Genomic DNA, 13,111 nt, shown 5'->3' on the forward strand with positions numbered 1-13,111 from the left:
ATTTAGTTACTTGGACAATTTATTCACTGGAACTGCTGAATGTAACCATTTGCTGTATTTCAACCAACTTCATGAGGAAAATGAAACAGAGCAATTCCGAACAGAGGAGATCTGCTCACTTTCTTTTACATACTCACCAGGAAGACCCAGGAGCCCTCAGCCCATTGGGGGAAGACTTTCTGTAGCTGTTTCCCTCCCACAATCAGCCAATGGAATGCAACAGACTTTTATTGATGATTTGGCTGGCCAAAGGTTGATGTAACACAGTCCCAATTAATCAGGGTGCTCCATTTTGCCACCACAAAAGGGTGTATATATATATATATATATATATATATATATATATATATATATATATATATATATATATATATATATATATATATATATAAGATGCTGAACCTTGAGGGCCAAATGAATAGAAAAACATGAGCTATGGTGGTGAGTTACAGTAGATAACTTTTTCATACCAATCATGCAGTTTTATGTTGTAGATGCAGTGGTGAAAGGGATTGACTGGATGCCAGACAAACAATCACCAATGTCATGTGTGGGTAAAATAGGCCAGAACTTTTATTGGTTAAAGCTGTGAAAGGTTTGGCTTGTCATAAAGCAATGGATCGAAGACATTGAACCACTCACCTACCAGCCAGTGTGAAAACTCTGTCCCTCAGTCCACCTGCTGAGGAGAAGAACCTGGGATAGCAGCAATATAGGAGCACCTGGGCACAGGCCACTGTGATCCCCTTCCACCTGGGGGAGGGGGAGACCAGCAGCCCCTGAGCTGGGCATGCCTCTTTACCCCATACTCCCAAGGTCCCTTATTATAGGGCACTCAGGCCCAATTTTCCTTCAAAAAGATCCAGCCCAATGCTAAAACCATCTACAAGTTGTGACAATGGTAGAATAAGAAAGTCGAACAATTGTGACAAAGGCAATGAACAGATACTACACTTGGTCTTAGCCAAAAGGCCGAGAAGCTGTTACTGTTGGTTTTAAAGTATACTGTATTCTTATATCAATGCCAATAAAGGTCTATGGTATGGACAAAGGCAATGAAAGAAACCATGCAATTGAGACCCAGAAAACCCATGTAACTAAAGCCAGGGATGGCTGGGTGGGAAAGCCACTAAATAAGAATGTGGACCAGGCCTCAGGAAGGCTGTGTTTAAGCCATGCAGGCAGACTGGAATGAAAACCAGCTGTCACAGGTCTGCCTACTTGTCCCCAAGGACTGCCTAGGCAGCTGCCTGATTGAGCAACCAGGGGAAGGATGCAAAGGGGCCATGCAAGTCACATAGTGCTGAAGGATGCCAGCCAAAATGGTGCCTGGACCAGCAAGCTACCCTCCTTAGGGCACAAATGGGAGCCCTCAGTAAGTCAGAGACCCATTCTTTATGATGAGCTGGCTTATTCGGATGAGAAATACTTCTCTCACCAATAACCTATGGCTTGTCCTTGGTTTTCAAAATAGGGAAATAGCATAATAGTGATCATTTGAAATGGGTAGCTATGCTAGTCTATAGCAATTTAAAAAAAAAACATGTTTAGGGGCACTTTTTAGACTAACAGAATTTAGTTCTACGCAAGCTCATGAGTCAGAGCTCTCTTCATCAGATGCTTCCAGATTTATAATGAATAATATGAAATGTTATTTGTTCTGATTAATGTAATTTTAAATGACCTTTATCAACAAAATGCTACACATCAGGAGTTCAAACAACAAGCTCTCATTAGTCACAGGCACTTAAAAAACAAGCCCAGCAACTTTCATCTGGGTTTCTGCTAAGGTCAGGAGGCTGGAAAATGTGCTATTTCTTTAGTTTTGAAAATCAAAATGGACATCTGCTATACATCTTTTCCAACTAAAAAAATAAATAAAAGGAATTGTCTTGTAAGGATAACTGCTATTGCAATCTTTTTAAAAAGTATTGTGATGCTGCTTACATTAGAGCTCATTCAGCTAATGATCTTCAAGACATTTTGAGAGATTTTAAAACACAAACTACAACCTATTAGAATCACACTCTTGTTAATCTTAAACAACAACAAGAGAAGCATTGATGTTTCTACATGCAGCATTAAACAGAAGTGCTGGAACTATCTGGGATGAACAATCTCAGTTTGATAGCATGTAGTCATATTTAGTATTTCTGTTTTGATTGTATTTCTGTTCGTATTTCAAGTAGCAGAATGTTTGAGGCAAGCTTCTGGCTCATTTATTTATTTATATGAAATATAAGGATATCCAGATGAAGGGATTGAGAATTCCTGAATGAAGCAAATTTTTTGGATATTTTCCAAACCATTTCAGGTTTGGTTACAGAAGTGAACTACTAGTCTTGGTTATCCTGGTTGATTGCCTGTAGTGAAACATGGAGAGAGGGAGTATCTCTCTGCTGGACTTTTCAGTAGCTTTGAATACAGTCAAACATGGCATCCTTCTGGTTTGCCTTTCAGGTTTGGGACTGGGACCATTGCGTAGTGGTTCTAGACTCAACTGGAGGGTAGGTTTCAGAAACTGGTGTTGGGGACCACTCCTGGACCACTTGGCCTCTGATGTGGACCACTTGGCCTCTGATGTGGCTGGTTCTGCCACTAGGCAATGTGGTTGTCTAGGGTGCTGGTCTTCTGGGGGCACCAAATTGGGTGCCCCACTATGTGACTCTGTAACATTATCAGTGTGGGGGGGGGCACCAGAAGTTAGCCTTGTCTAGTGTGCCAGACAGTCTAGTGCTGGCCCTGGTCATGTGTGGGGTCCCACAAGGCATCTTGTTCCCAGTGCTTTTCAACATATGCATGAAACTACTTGGTAAGGTACTCTGGAGATTTACAGCAAGTTGGGCTGTCCCCAGTATGTCGATGATACACATCTTTATGTTATGCTTTTGGCTGATCCCGGGGATGCTGTAGAAACTTTCAACTGAATGCCTGACAAGACAGAAGCACTATGGGTATATGGAAAGTCTAACCCAGAATTTAACTGACTCCATTCTGGATGAGGTTCCACTGCCCTTGTAGGAATAGGTCTATAGCTAGGGAGTGCTCCTGGATAAGCAGGTGGCAAATGTGGCCATGAGTGCCTTTTAGCAGCTTTGACTGGTTGGCAGCTGTAGCCTTTCCTGGGCAGAAAAGATTTGGCCACTATGCTTCATGCCTTGGTAATAATGCAATATGCTTCATATAAGGCTATCCTTCAAGTGATACAGAATGCTGCAGCCAGCCACTAGGGTGGCTTATAGAGACCGTATCACTCCAGTCTTGCAGCATCTAATCTGGCTACCAGTTTATTTCCAGGCCCAATTCAATACCTAAATGTTGTTATTGACCTTTAAGCATACCCGAAGCACTACCAACCTCCATACAAACCTATCCCCGAACTATGGCCATCTTCTGAGGCAGTACTTTGGTACCTCCAACCTTCTGAGATTGGGTGAGCTGCAATCCAAAAAGGGCCTTCTTGGTTATGGTGCAAAAACTACAGAACCTCAGAGATATTTGTCTGTCCTCTTCTGTCACTGTCTTCTGCAGTGGGTAAAGACTTTTGCCTGTTATCTGGCATTCCCTCAGTGATCCCTCCTTCCTGCCCTGTGTTTTAACTGTTTTTAATGTGTTTTTACATATGCATTTTAGAGATGTAACTGTTTTGAAGATGTGTTTTTATTATGCCTTATCTTAACTATCAGTTACTTTTGTGACCCTGATTGGGCAGAATTTGGCCCCACCCTGGCCGGGCCGCAAAAGCGGCTATGCGCCACGCGGCTGTCCTTTGCCTCCCCGGAAGGATCAGGAAGCTGGAGAGCTTTCCGGGCATCTGGGGAATGGTGGCAGGTGGAGCGTCGGGGCTATATATAGCCCCGACCCCGCCCAAGCCATGCAGTTCTTTTAGGCTCTTGGCCAGGTCAGAGGCACATCGTGCATCCGTGGCCAGGAGCGTTGGAGGTGGCAGCCTTTTCGGCGGCGGTCTTTCTGGGGGCGAGGCACGACTGGGCTTAGAGAGCGGCGTGGAGCAGCAAGGGTGGCTGGAGAGGGGCAGCTGATGGCGGCAGCTCGGTCCGCCAGAGGCAAAAGGCAGCACCAGCGGGCCCCAGGGGGTGGCAGTGCAAAAGGAAGTTTGTAGCTGCCAGTGGAGCAGTGGGCCCTCCGGAGTCAGGTGGCAGGATCTTGGGGCAGTTGGGCGACTGTCCCTGGGTGCGTGGGCATCTGAAGCGAGGAGTTGGCAGGGTAGTGGTCGGTTGGAGAGGCCCAGGCTGCGTGTTGCTTCTGTAGGGCCACGCACCCCCCCCCCATCATCATCACAGGTGAGGAGCGGGTGGCTGTTCAGGGAGGGGTGAGTGAATTCAATCCCCCCAGCACACTTCTTTTGTTTTGGGGGGGGCAGCCCGACTGAGTGCAGGTAATGGGGCCTAAGAAGGGGCAAGGCCCTTCTAAGGGCAAACAGCCTGCTAAAGGCTCTAGGAAGCAGGCCCGCCCAGTTGCTTTGGGTGAGGAGCTGGAGGACGAGGGCCGTATGCATCAGGCCATAATTGATCGTTTGGGTGCCTTCGAGAAGGAAAGGGGTGCGGCTGGGGCACCTACAGTTTGGTCGGGGTGCTGCAGAGCCTCAGGGCAGTTGGGAACCTTCACATTTGAGAGGGAGGTACTGGCAAGACTTTCTGCATTACAGGAGGCCAGTGGCTCTAGGGCTGCACCCGACCAAAGCCAGGAGGCCGGGACGAGCAAGGATGTGATACCAGGCAATGAAAGCGAGGAGCAGGAGGAGCCGATGAACATCAACAACTGGTCCAACCAGTGGCAGTGATGCCATCAGGGGTTGAAGGTAAAATGTCACTGACACAACACTCTCAGGCTTGGCCATGGGGCCCATGGGGCCACGGTGCATTGCCAAGGTCCTCTGGTATGGCTCAGGTTACTGCACCAATGGAACAAGGGGGGCAATAGGTATTCCCTGCCCAGCCCGGACCGGTGTGGGCTACTGGGTGTTCCACTATGGGGCAGGTCCAGGGTACCCCAGTCAGCTGGGGCCAGCCACCCACTGCCTCAGTGGGGGCTGAGTCCTTCAGGGGACTTCTGCACCTTTGGCGTCAACAGGGGTTCTCCCATGGGGAAGGCACATGTTGATGTCCCAGCCCATGGGGTCGCCTAGTGCCCAATGGAATGCGTGAAGTTATCCCCCAAATCCTTACAGGTCAGTTCCTTTCCAGGCCCTCCCCTTTGGGATACTGCAATGCCCTTAGGGGACCATTTGGTCCCCGCGACACGGGAAAATAATTTGAGGGGGGAATACGTCAATGTATTTAGTCTCCTTTATAGAGAGGTGGAGAAGAAGAATGAGGAAATGGATGAAAAGGAGAAGCTTAAGTGCAGAAAGGTGGATCGGACCTGGGCCAACTGGCTGCCAGGTTTCCTTATATATGCGGGAGCCATTGCCAGGGCACAGCCATGCAGGGCTGCGCCTTTGTTTCAGTATTGTGACATTGTATACAGGACATATACTCATTTTGTAGGTGCTGCCTGGTTACAATACGATGAAGCCTTTAGGATGAGGGCAGCAATTAACCCTGTGTTACCATGGGACTAAATCAACCAGCAGTTGTGGCTGATGTTCCCGGCAAAACCCAATTCTGGGGATAGGGCCGACAGCAGTCACTTAGTTCATAGACAGCCAGGCGCCTCTGTAGCCCACTCATCAGCGGGCCAGCCAGTTCAACCCCGGGAGTGTGCTCACGAAAAGCGTGTAAATTTAAACATGAGTTCCCGTTATGTGGCGGGTCCCAAGCATTTTCAGCCTGCAGCAAAGCCAGGCAAAAAGGGGGGGGCAAAGCGCCCTGGGGGAGGCGGCAATTCTCAGACGCATGGCAAAGGGGCCCAGTCCCATTTGACTGAAAGTTCTTAGGCATTTCCTGGAGGGCTATCCCAGGATTGCTGACAGAGCCTACTTATGGGAAGGGTTCATCTTGGGGTTCCGGATCCCATTTCAGGGGCCTAGGCCACCCTGTAGGGCTTCCCACCTTTGTTCCGTAGTAGGGCTTGAACATGTGGTCAGGGCTAAGATAGCCAAGGAATGTGTGGAGGGGCGAGTCATCGGTCCTTTTGATGTCTCCCCAGTTCCATGCTTGCGGGTCTTCCCATTGGGAGTGGTGCCTAAAAAGGCAGCTGGTTAATATCAGCTTATTCATCACTTCTCATAACCCAGAGCTGGATCAGTGAATGATGCAATTCCCGACAACCTCTGCTCAGTTAGATACACTTCCTTTTACCTAGCAGTCAAAGTGGTGCGGGGGTGTGGTCTGGGAGCAGAAATGGCCAAAATATGACATTAAGTCAGCTTTCCGTCTTTCCGTTACCAGTACACCCTGAGGATTTTGAGTTGTCGGGGTTTAAGTCTGAGGGGAAATATTATATGGATAGAGCCCTACCAATGGGGTACGCCATCTCCTGTGCAGTCTTTGAATGGTTCAGTTCCTTTCTGGAATGGCTGCTGTGGGCTAGATCCGGGTGCCAGGAGATGGTTCATTATCTGGATGATTTTCTGTTCGTGGGCACAGCTGGGAGCGGGCGTTGTGCCAAGCTATTGGAGTTTTTTATGGAGCTGGCTGATGAGCTCAGGGTGCTGCTAACACATGAAAAGACTGAGGGCCCAGCTAAATGACTGACATTTTTGGGCATGGAGTTGGATACCTTTCAGCAAGCTTCTTGGCTGCCGGAGGAAAAAGTTCGGCTGCTCATGGAGTGGCTTGCAGCTCTTAAACGGAAACATAAGGCGTCACTGTTGGAGCTGCAGCAGCTCGTGGGGCATCTCAATTTTGCCTGCAGAGTGGTCACACCAGGCAGGGCATTCCTTCGGCGCCTTTGTGATGCCATGGGGTCCCTGCACCTTCCCTATTATAGGGTGCGAATAATGGCAAGCATGTGAGGCAATTTGGAGTTTTGGGAAGAATTCTTGGAATCATTCAATGGGGTTTCCTTTTGGAGGGAGGATATGAAAGTGGAAGCCAACCAGATATCCTCGGATGCCACAGGTTTTGGGGTCTTGTTCCAGGGGCGCTGGCGCAATGAGCAGTGGCCTAAGGATTGGCTGGCTAGTGGCCTTTGCAGGAATTTAACATTTCTGGAATTTTTCCCCATTGTCATGGCGGTATGGCTCTGGGGGGCACAGCTGGCCAATCAAGTGGTGCACTTCTGGTGTGACAACTTGGCGGTGGTTCACGTCATCAACTTGTCCTCCAGGTCAGTACAGTAATGAACCTGGTTAGGGCCTTTAAGCTACGCTGCCTTCAATTAAACAAGCTTTTAGCAAAGCACGTTCCTGGAGTTTGTAACAGGGTGGCGGACGCTCTGTCTTGCTGACAGATGGAGCGCTTTCACCAGTTGGCCCCAGAGGCTGACCCACGGCTAGTGAGGATGCCCCAGGACCTGTGGCAGCTTCGCAGGCTGAAGCCTGTAGGGTAGTTCTGTTAGCATTGGCTCCGAGTACACAGAAAGCGTATGAGCGAGCAGCTCTACAGTTTAGGGTATTTAGAAATACGGCAGAATTGGGGGATAGCTGGCCCATTCCAGTCCCCCACTTGATGCAGTTTTGCGTGCACCATAAGGCCAGAGGGTTAATGGTTAAATCTATTCGTGGACAGTTGGCAGCCTTAGCTTTTATTAGCAAGGTGCAGGGGTTTTCTGAAGCTATTGGGGATTTCAGAGTGAAAAAGATGCTCAAGGGATTGTCACAGGAATGCAGGGTTCGGACGGACACCCGTCAAGCCATATCCCCCTCTATGCTTAGGGGGCTGGGCTGTGTTTGGCCCAAGGTGTGTAGTTCGGATTACAAAATTGCACTGTTCCATGCAGCAGCACTGAGGGCCTTTTTCTGGGCCCTAAGGGTCAGTGAGCTTGTGCTGCTGTCATGTAAGGACCAATATGATTGGGCATTGCAAAGTAGCAATGTCAAATTTGAGGGTGACTAAGTGGTGTTGCAAGTTCAGTGGTCCAAAACAGACCAAGGGCGCAAGGGCACCACGGTTACACTTGGACCCTGTGAGGAGGGGGGCTTATGTCCAGTGCAAGCTCTGCAACAGTACGTGGCAGTCAGGGGGAATGCCGAGGGGCCACTATTCTGCCATAAGAGCGGGTCCTCGCTAACTATGTATCAGTTTTGGCCTGTTACGGGGCGGGCACTAGACAAGTTGTGATTGGGGAGGTTTAAGTTTGGTATCCACTCCTTTCAGATTGGTGCCATGTCAACAGCTGCAGCAATGGGTTATCCTGGACCAGCTATCCAACGGGTGGGCCACTGGTGTTCGGTAGTTTACCGAGCCTATGTGCGCCCCCTGGTGTTTCCCTGAGTGGGCTAGGGGCAAGTTTGTTAGTGTTGTGTCCAGTTTGCAAGTTGATTTTTGTTTTGTTTTCTCCTTCCAGGTGCTGTGTCTTGCAGGAGAGGCTGCGGATCCTCATCTGCGGGCACAGTATGGTACTTTGGGCCACCCATTATGCCAGGAGATCTCCAGTCGGTTCCCAGTTGGGACTGAGCGAGTGAGCTGTGGTTGAGTGGCAGAAGTGCCAGGGTCTAAGGTGGCCAGGGCTGTACCTCCGCCTCACATACTCGTCATCCACCTTGGTGGGAATGACTTGGGGCTGATGAAAGGGAAGACCCTTTCCTTGCAGGTGGTGGCAGATCTTCATGCCATCGTGAGGAGGTGGCCTGGAGTACGTCTAATTTAGTCCACCATTCTACTGCAAAGAGTCTGGCAGGTTGCCTGGGACCCAGTGGGTATTGAGCAGGCCAGATGAAAAGCAAATCAGGCCTTAGAAGGGGGTCTGGGCACCTTCCTTCCTCACCCTGGAATTAGGGTGGATATGGGAGAGCTGTACCGACCAGATGGAGTCCATCTGTCGGACGTGGGTAATTGAGTGACCTGCAGCAAGGGCTTCGGGTAGCCTGGGGGGTGCAAGTGCCTAAGCTGAGGCTTGGCATTGGCGGTGGCAGAAGGAGCAAGGGATTACTTACCTTGCAGGTGAGCACTCAGGCCTCTGCACCTGTTTAGTGCAGGCGATCCACAGGAATGGCAGATGGGCTTCATGGCTCAATGCTGTGTAATGCGGATTGTATTTAAGCCTCGGGAGGCTGGAGAGCTTCCCAGGTATCCGGGGAATGGTGGCGGGCGGAGCGTCGGGGCTATATATAGCCCCAACCCTGCCCATGCTGCGCAGTTCTTTTAGGCTCTCGGGCCCCCTACCCACCCTGCAGTAGTACAGGATTTGACCGGTTGCCAGGTAGGAATTTTTCACTTTCACCCGATTGGCTGGTGGTGGGGTGTTTTTCACCTACCTTGTACTGCTGGGCTGAGGTGTGGAAGTTAGGTAAGGGAGGGTTCGGTTTGGTAACTTGGCAGAAGGAGAAAGAGGTTACTTACCTTGCAGGTGAGCACCCAGGCCTCTGCACCTGTTTAGTGCAAGCGATCCGCAGGAACGGCAGATGGGCTTCACGGCTCAATGCTGTGTAATGCGGATCGTATTTAAGCCTCCCCCAAACTTCGCCTCCTTCTGGTGATCGAGGCTGGAGTTGGGGGGGGGGTAGTTTTGGCCTGGCCGGCCCAGCATGAGCCATATTAATATGGCTCATGCTGGGGGCAGGGTAGCTCGCCCATTCTTGAACAAGGAGGGGTCAGAGGACAACCCCAGGGCTTGTCCAACTGCAGGTAGCCCTTGCCGTGCTAGTTGTGTTATTTTAATAAATTGGCCCATTTTCCCAATATTCAGTGTCAGCCTCTTTATTCTGACTGGAGGGGCAAAGGAGATATACAAATATTAACAAATAAAGAAATTCACATCTGAGACCATTCACAGCATTAAAAAAATACAAATTCAAACAATTAACAACAAAGTCAAATCTAAAACAAGTTACCACAAAAATGAAATACAACAGCAACAGTAGAAATCAGAAAAGCCCAGACAATAAAATACCAGCACTGAGGGACATATAGTCATATCTGTTGAAAACAGTCTTAGCTTGGCATCTAAATATGGTCAGCATTGGAGCATGGCCATTGAAGGGAGGGAGCACAAAAGCGAGACCTAAAAGGAAGAATGCAGTGTTTGGGAAGGAAAGAAGACTTTTCTCTCACCTGAAACATTTTGTTCTTCCTCATCTTAAACATGCTTATTCAGAGGTCAGTCTACTAATTTACCTGGTATTTACTTCCCAATAAATACATTGGATTTCAAACACGTTTTCAAATACATTTTCAAACACTTATAGGAAAACCTCTGAAACCTTTAATGCAAAATTATCTTGGACCACATTTATAACCAATGGTTATAACTATGGTTAAGGAACTGTGCCAGGAAGCTTCTGTAGCAGGTGTTTCAATATTTATCACAATTCTGGCAAATGTGAATGCATCCATGCCACCAAAGCTAAAGAGATGTCACTATTAGGGCATTTTTTGTAGTAGGAACTCCTTTGCATATTTGGCCACACACTTTGATGTAGCCAGTCCTCCTGGAGCTTACAGTAGGCCCTGTACTAAGAGTCCTGTAAGCTCTTGGAGGATTGGCTATAACAGGGGTGTTTGGCCTAATATGGTTTATGCCCAGTTTAACCATAGAGTTTGTCCAAAAACCAGAACATCCCCCATGTGACATCCCTGATATAATGACATCACTTCCAGGTGATGTCATCACATTGAGGACATCATACAATATACCCACCCACCCCCAGAACACCCCCATCCCCGTCATATCCTCCCATTGGACAGGCAAGGGGACCTGGCAAGCCTAAGGCCTAATTTAAACAGTCAGCAGATTCTACTTGTTCACTCATAGGCAGGCATGTAATTGGTAGAGGATTATCAAATAAGGAGGGATTGAATAGATGCACCATTTGGATTACTAACCTCCATGTGTGATCTATGCAAGTGTGTGTGCAATTGCAGCATTTTTAATACATACACAATCATGAAAAGCAGTGTTTCTATGAATGATCATGCATTAGTTCATCATGGGTATATCCCCATGACCATCCAGCAAGTCATTGTTGTGGGAGATCATTTGGATCTTACCTGCTGTCTGAATGAAGCTTTAGTCATGCTGCTAGAGCAACTCCAACAAGCATTCTTTAATAAAGGAAAGTTATTAATTTTCTTTGATCTTCAGCAGCTTTGCGTGGAGTTGCTATCAACTATTTCCTTACTGATTTTCTTGTTAAAGATAGTTCCTTATCACAGAGAAATATTGTTTATAGGCTTTACTTTTTATTTCTGGTTAATAAACCAATCATCAGTTATCCTTTCCCTCAAGGACTTCTTTGCTTTTTATATGCTGCCATGTCCATAGATTGTATTGACTCCCTATCCTTTTTAAACTTTACTGTTCAAAACAAAAAGTCATCTTTGTTCTGCACTTAATAACACAGGCTAGCAAAAGAAAGCTAAAAATCTTGGACCATCACTTACATTAGTGTCATCATCCTCATCTGTGAGCTAGACCTATTTAGCAAAATGTATTCCTTTGGTGACAAGGTGCCTAGGTAATAAATACTTCATGTCAGCATGGAAGTATCTAGCCCTGTTCCAGGCCATGTTTCATTTTGCTTATTCAAATATTTCATGATGATAATCTGCAACCTTCCTAGGTCAATACAGACCAAGAGAAATATTAAGCAATTCAATGTTTTTACTCTGTCTGAAAGAATATTGCACCAAAAGCCTTTCAAATGACCAATAACCCTATAAGTCTATTCTCATTTCAAGCAACGGAAGGGCAAGCACTGAGCTGATGAAAAGGTATTACAGATCGCCCTTGGATTTATTTACTTCAGTTTCAGTGTCCTAGAAAGTCATCCATTTGCAGACACCAGAGAACAATAAGATGTTTAACCACAGAACTTAAATAATAAAAAATGCATTAAAATGTAAGTGTTGTTAGATTAGAACAGGGCATATCTAATTGAGTATCCTGTTCCGCACACTAAAGCCGGATGCTACTAGAAAGCCCACTAGTAGGCATGAAGGCAACCCCTATTTGCTTCCCATCACCTGGCTTTGCTTCTCTGCTGTTTCCCATTTGAAGTTTTTATCTTATTTGTGCCTTTTTAGCCCTGGCTAGCTTTGCTAGCCTGCCGGGCAAACAGCTTCCTTTCTTGTTTCCCTCCCTTGCTAGGTGGGAGGAAGGGGAGTTACACTAACATGCTTGTTTACCTCTTTTACTCCCTATTTCGATACCATTTTCCCATAAGAATGGTGATCCGTAGAGTCTGCTCATGTCTCTATTTTAAAAAAAAATCTCCTTGGATTCATTATACATGAAACACCTAATGCCCCTCCCACCTTTGTTAGGTTATTAACTTTAGTTCACCTTAATGCCATCCCTTCCAAAGTATTACAGAGCAGATTTCATCATATTCCATATTCAGATAGCCTCTACCTTTGCAGTCAGGGTAAAATTGGCATTGCTCTCCAAGGACAGAATAAAGAGTCAGACACAGAGTATTGGTAAAAAATTGGGCCACTTTATTCAATATTCTAATAAACAGCAAGGGTACCCCACCAGCAGCCTGGCCAGGGCTAGGGGTCACCGTGACCGCTCCCCTGCCATTAACGGGTGAGAGGCCCAGCCCCCCAGCCGGAGCTGAGTGTTACTCAGCTCCCTGCAAGCAGGTCCAGCAGGGAGGCACGCACCAGAGTGCCCAAACCCAGATGCATGTCTTGCCAGAAAGGCAACCTCTAGCTGAGCCTTCTGGACAGTCTGCATTCTCCAAACCAGGGTCTTCAAACCTGAAGGCTGATCATGCCAGACCCCAAATTCCCCAAAAGGAGGATGCTTCACAGTCCTCCCCTAGCCGCATAGTACCCTAAACCTCAAAAACCTGCCACTAAAGTGACCACCTATTTAACAGCGCCTCCCGATAGCCAAATCCTCAATCCACTGCATTGCTATGTAGGGTAGGCAAAAAGCTCACCCCAGCCACTGCCAATCAGCCAAGGTGTAAAAAATCCCTACCCGGCTCCTCCAAGGAGGCAACCAGCAAATTGCCCACATAACATGCAGGGCGGGTGGGAGGGCCGATCGTCTGCCAAGATGAAGAAGCCGATGAGGAGCGCAGAAGGAGCCTTTTTCTCTG

At 47.7% G+C, this 13,111-nt stretch overlaps 1 pseudogene; it reads right to left on the bottom strand.

The window, feature by feature from the left end:
- Positions 1-855: 855 nt before the first annotated feature.
- LOC132570628 (U2 spliceosomal RNA) lies at positions 856-984 on the bottom strand (annotated as a pseudogene).
- Positions 985-13,111: the final 12,127 nt, after the last annotated feature.

This window comes from Heteronotia binoei, chromosome 4, assembly GCF_032191835.1.
Source record: "Heteronotia binoei isolate CCM8104 ecotype False Entrance Well chromosome 4, APGP_CSIRO_Hbin_v1, whole genome shotgun sequence".
NCBI classification, from domain to species: domain Eukaryota; kingdom Metazoa; phylum Chordata; class Lepidosauria; order Squamata; family Gekkonidae; genus Heteronotia; species Heteronotia binoei.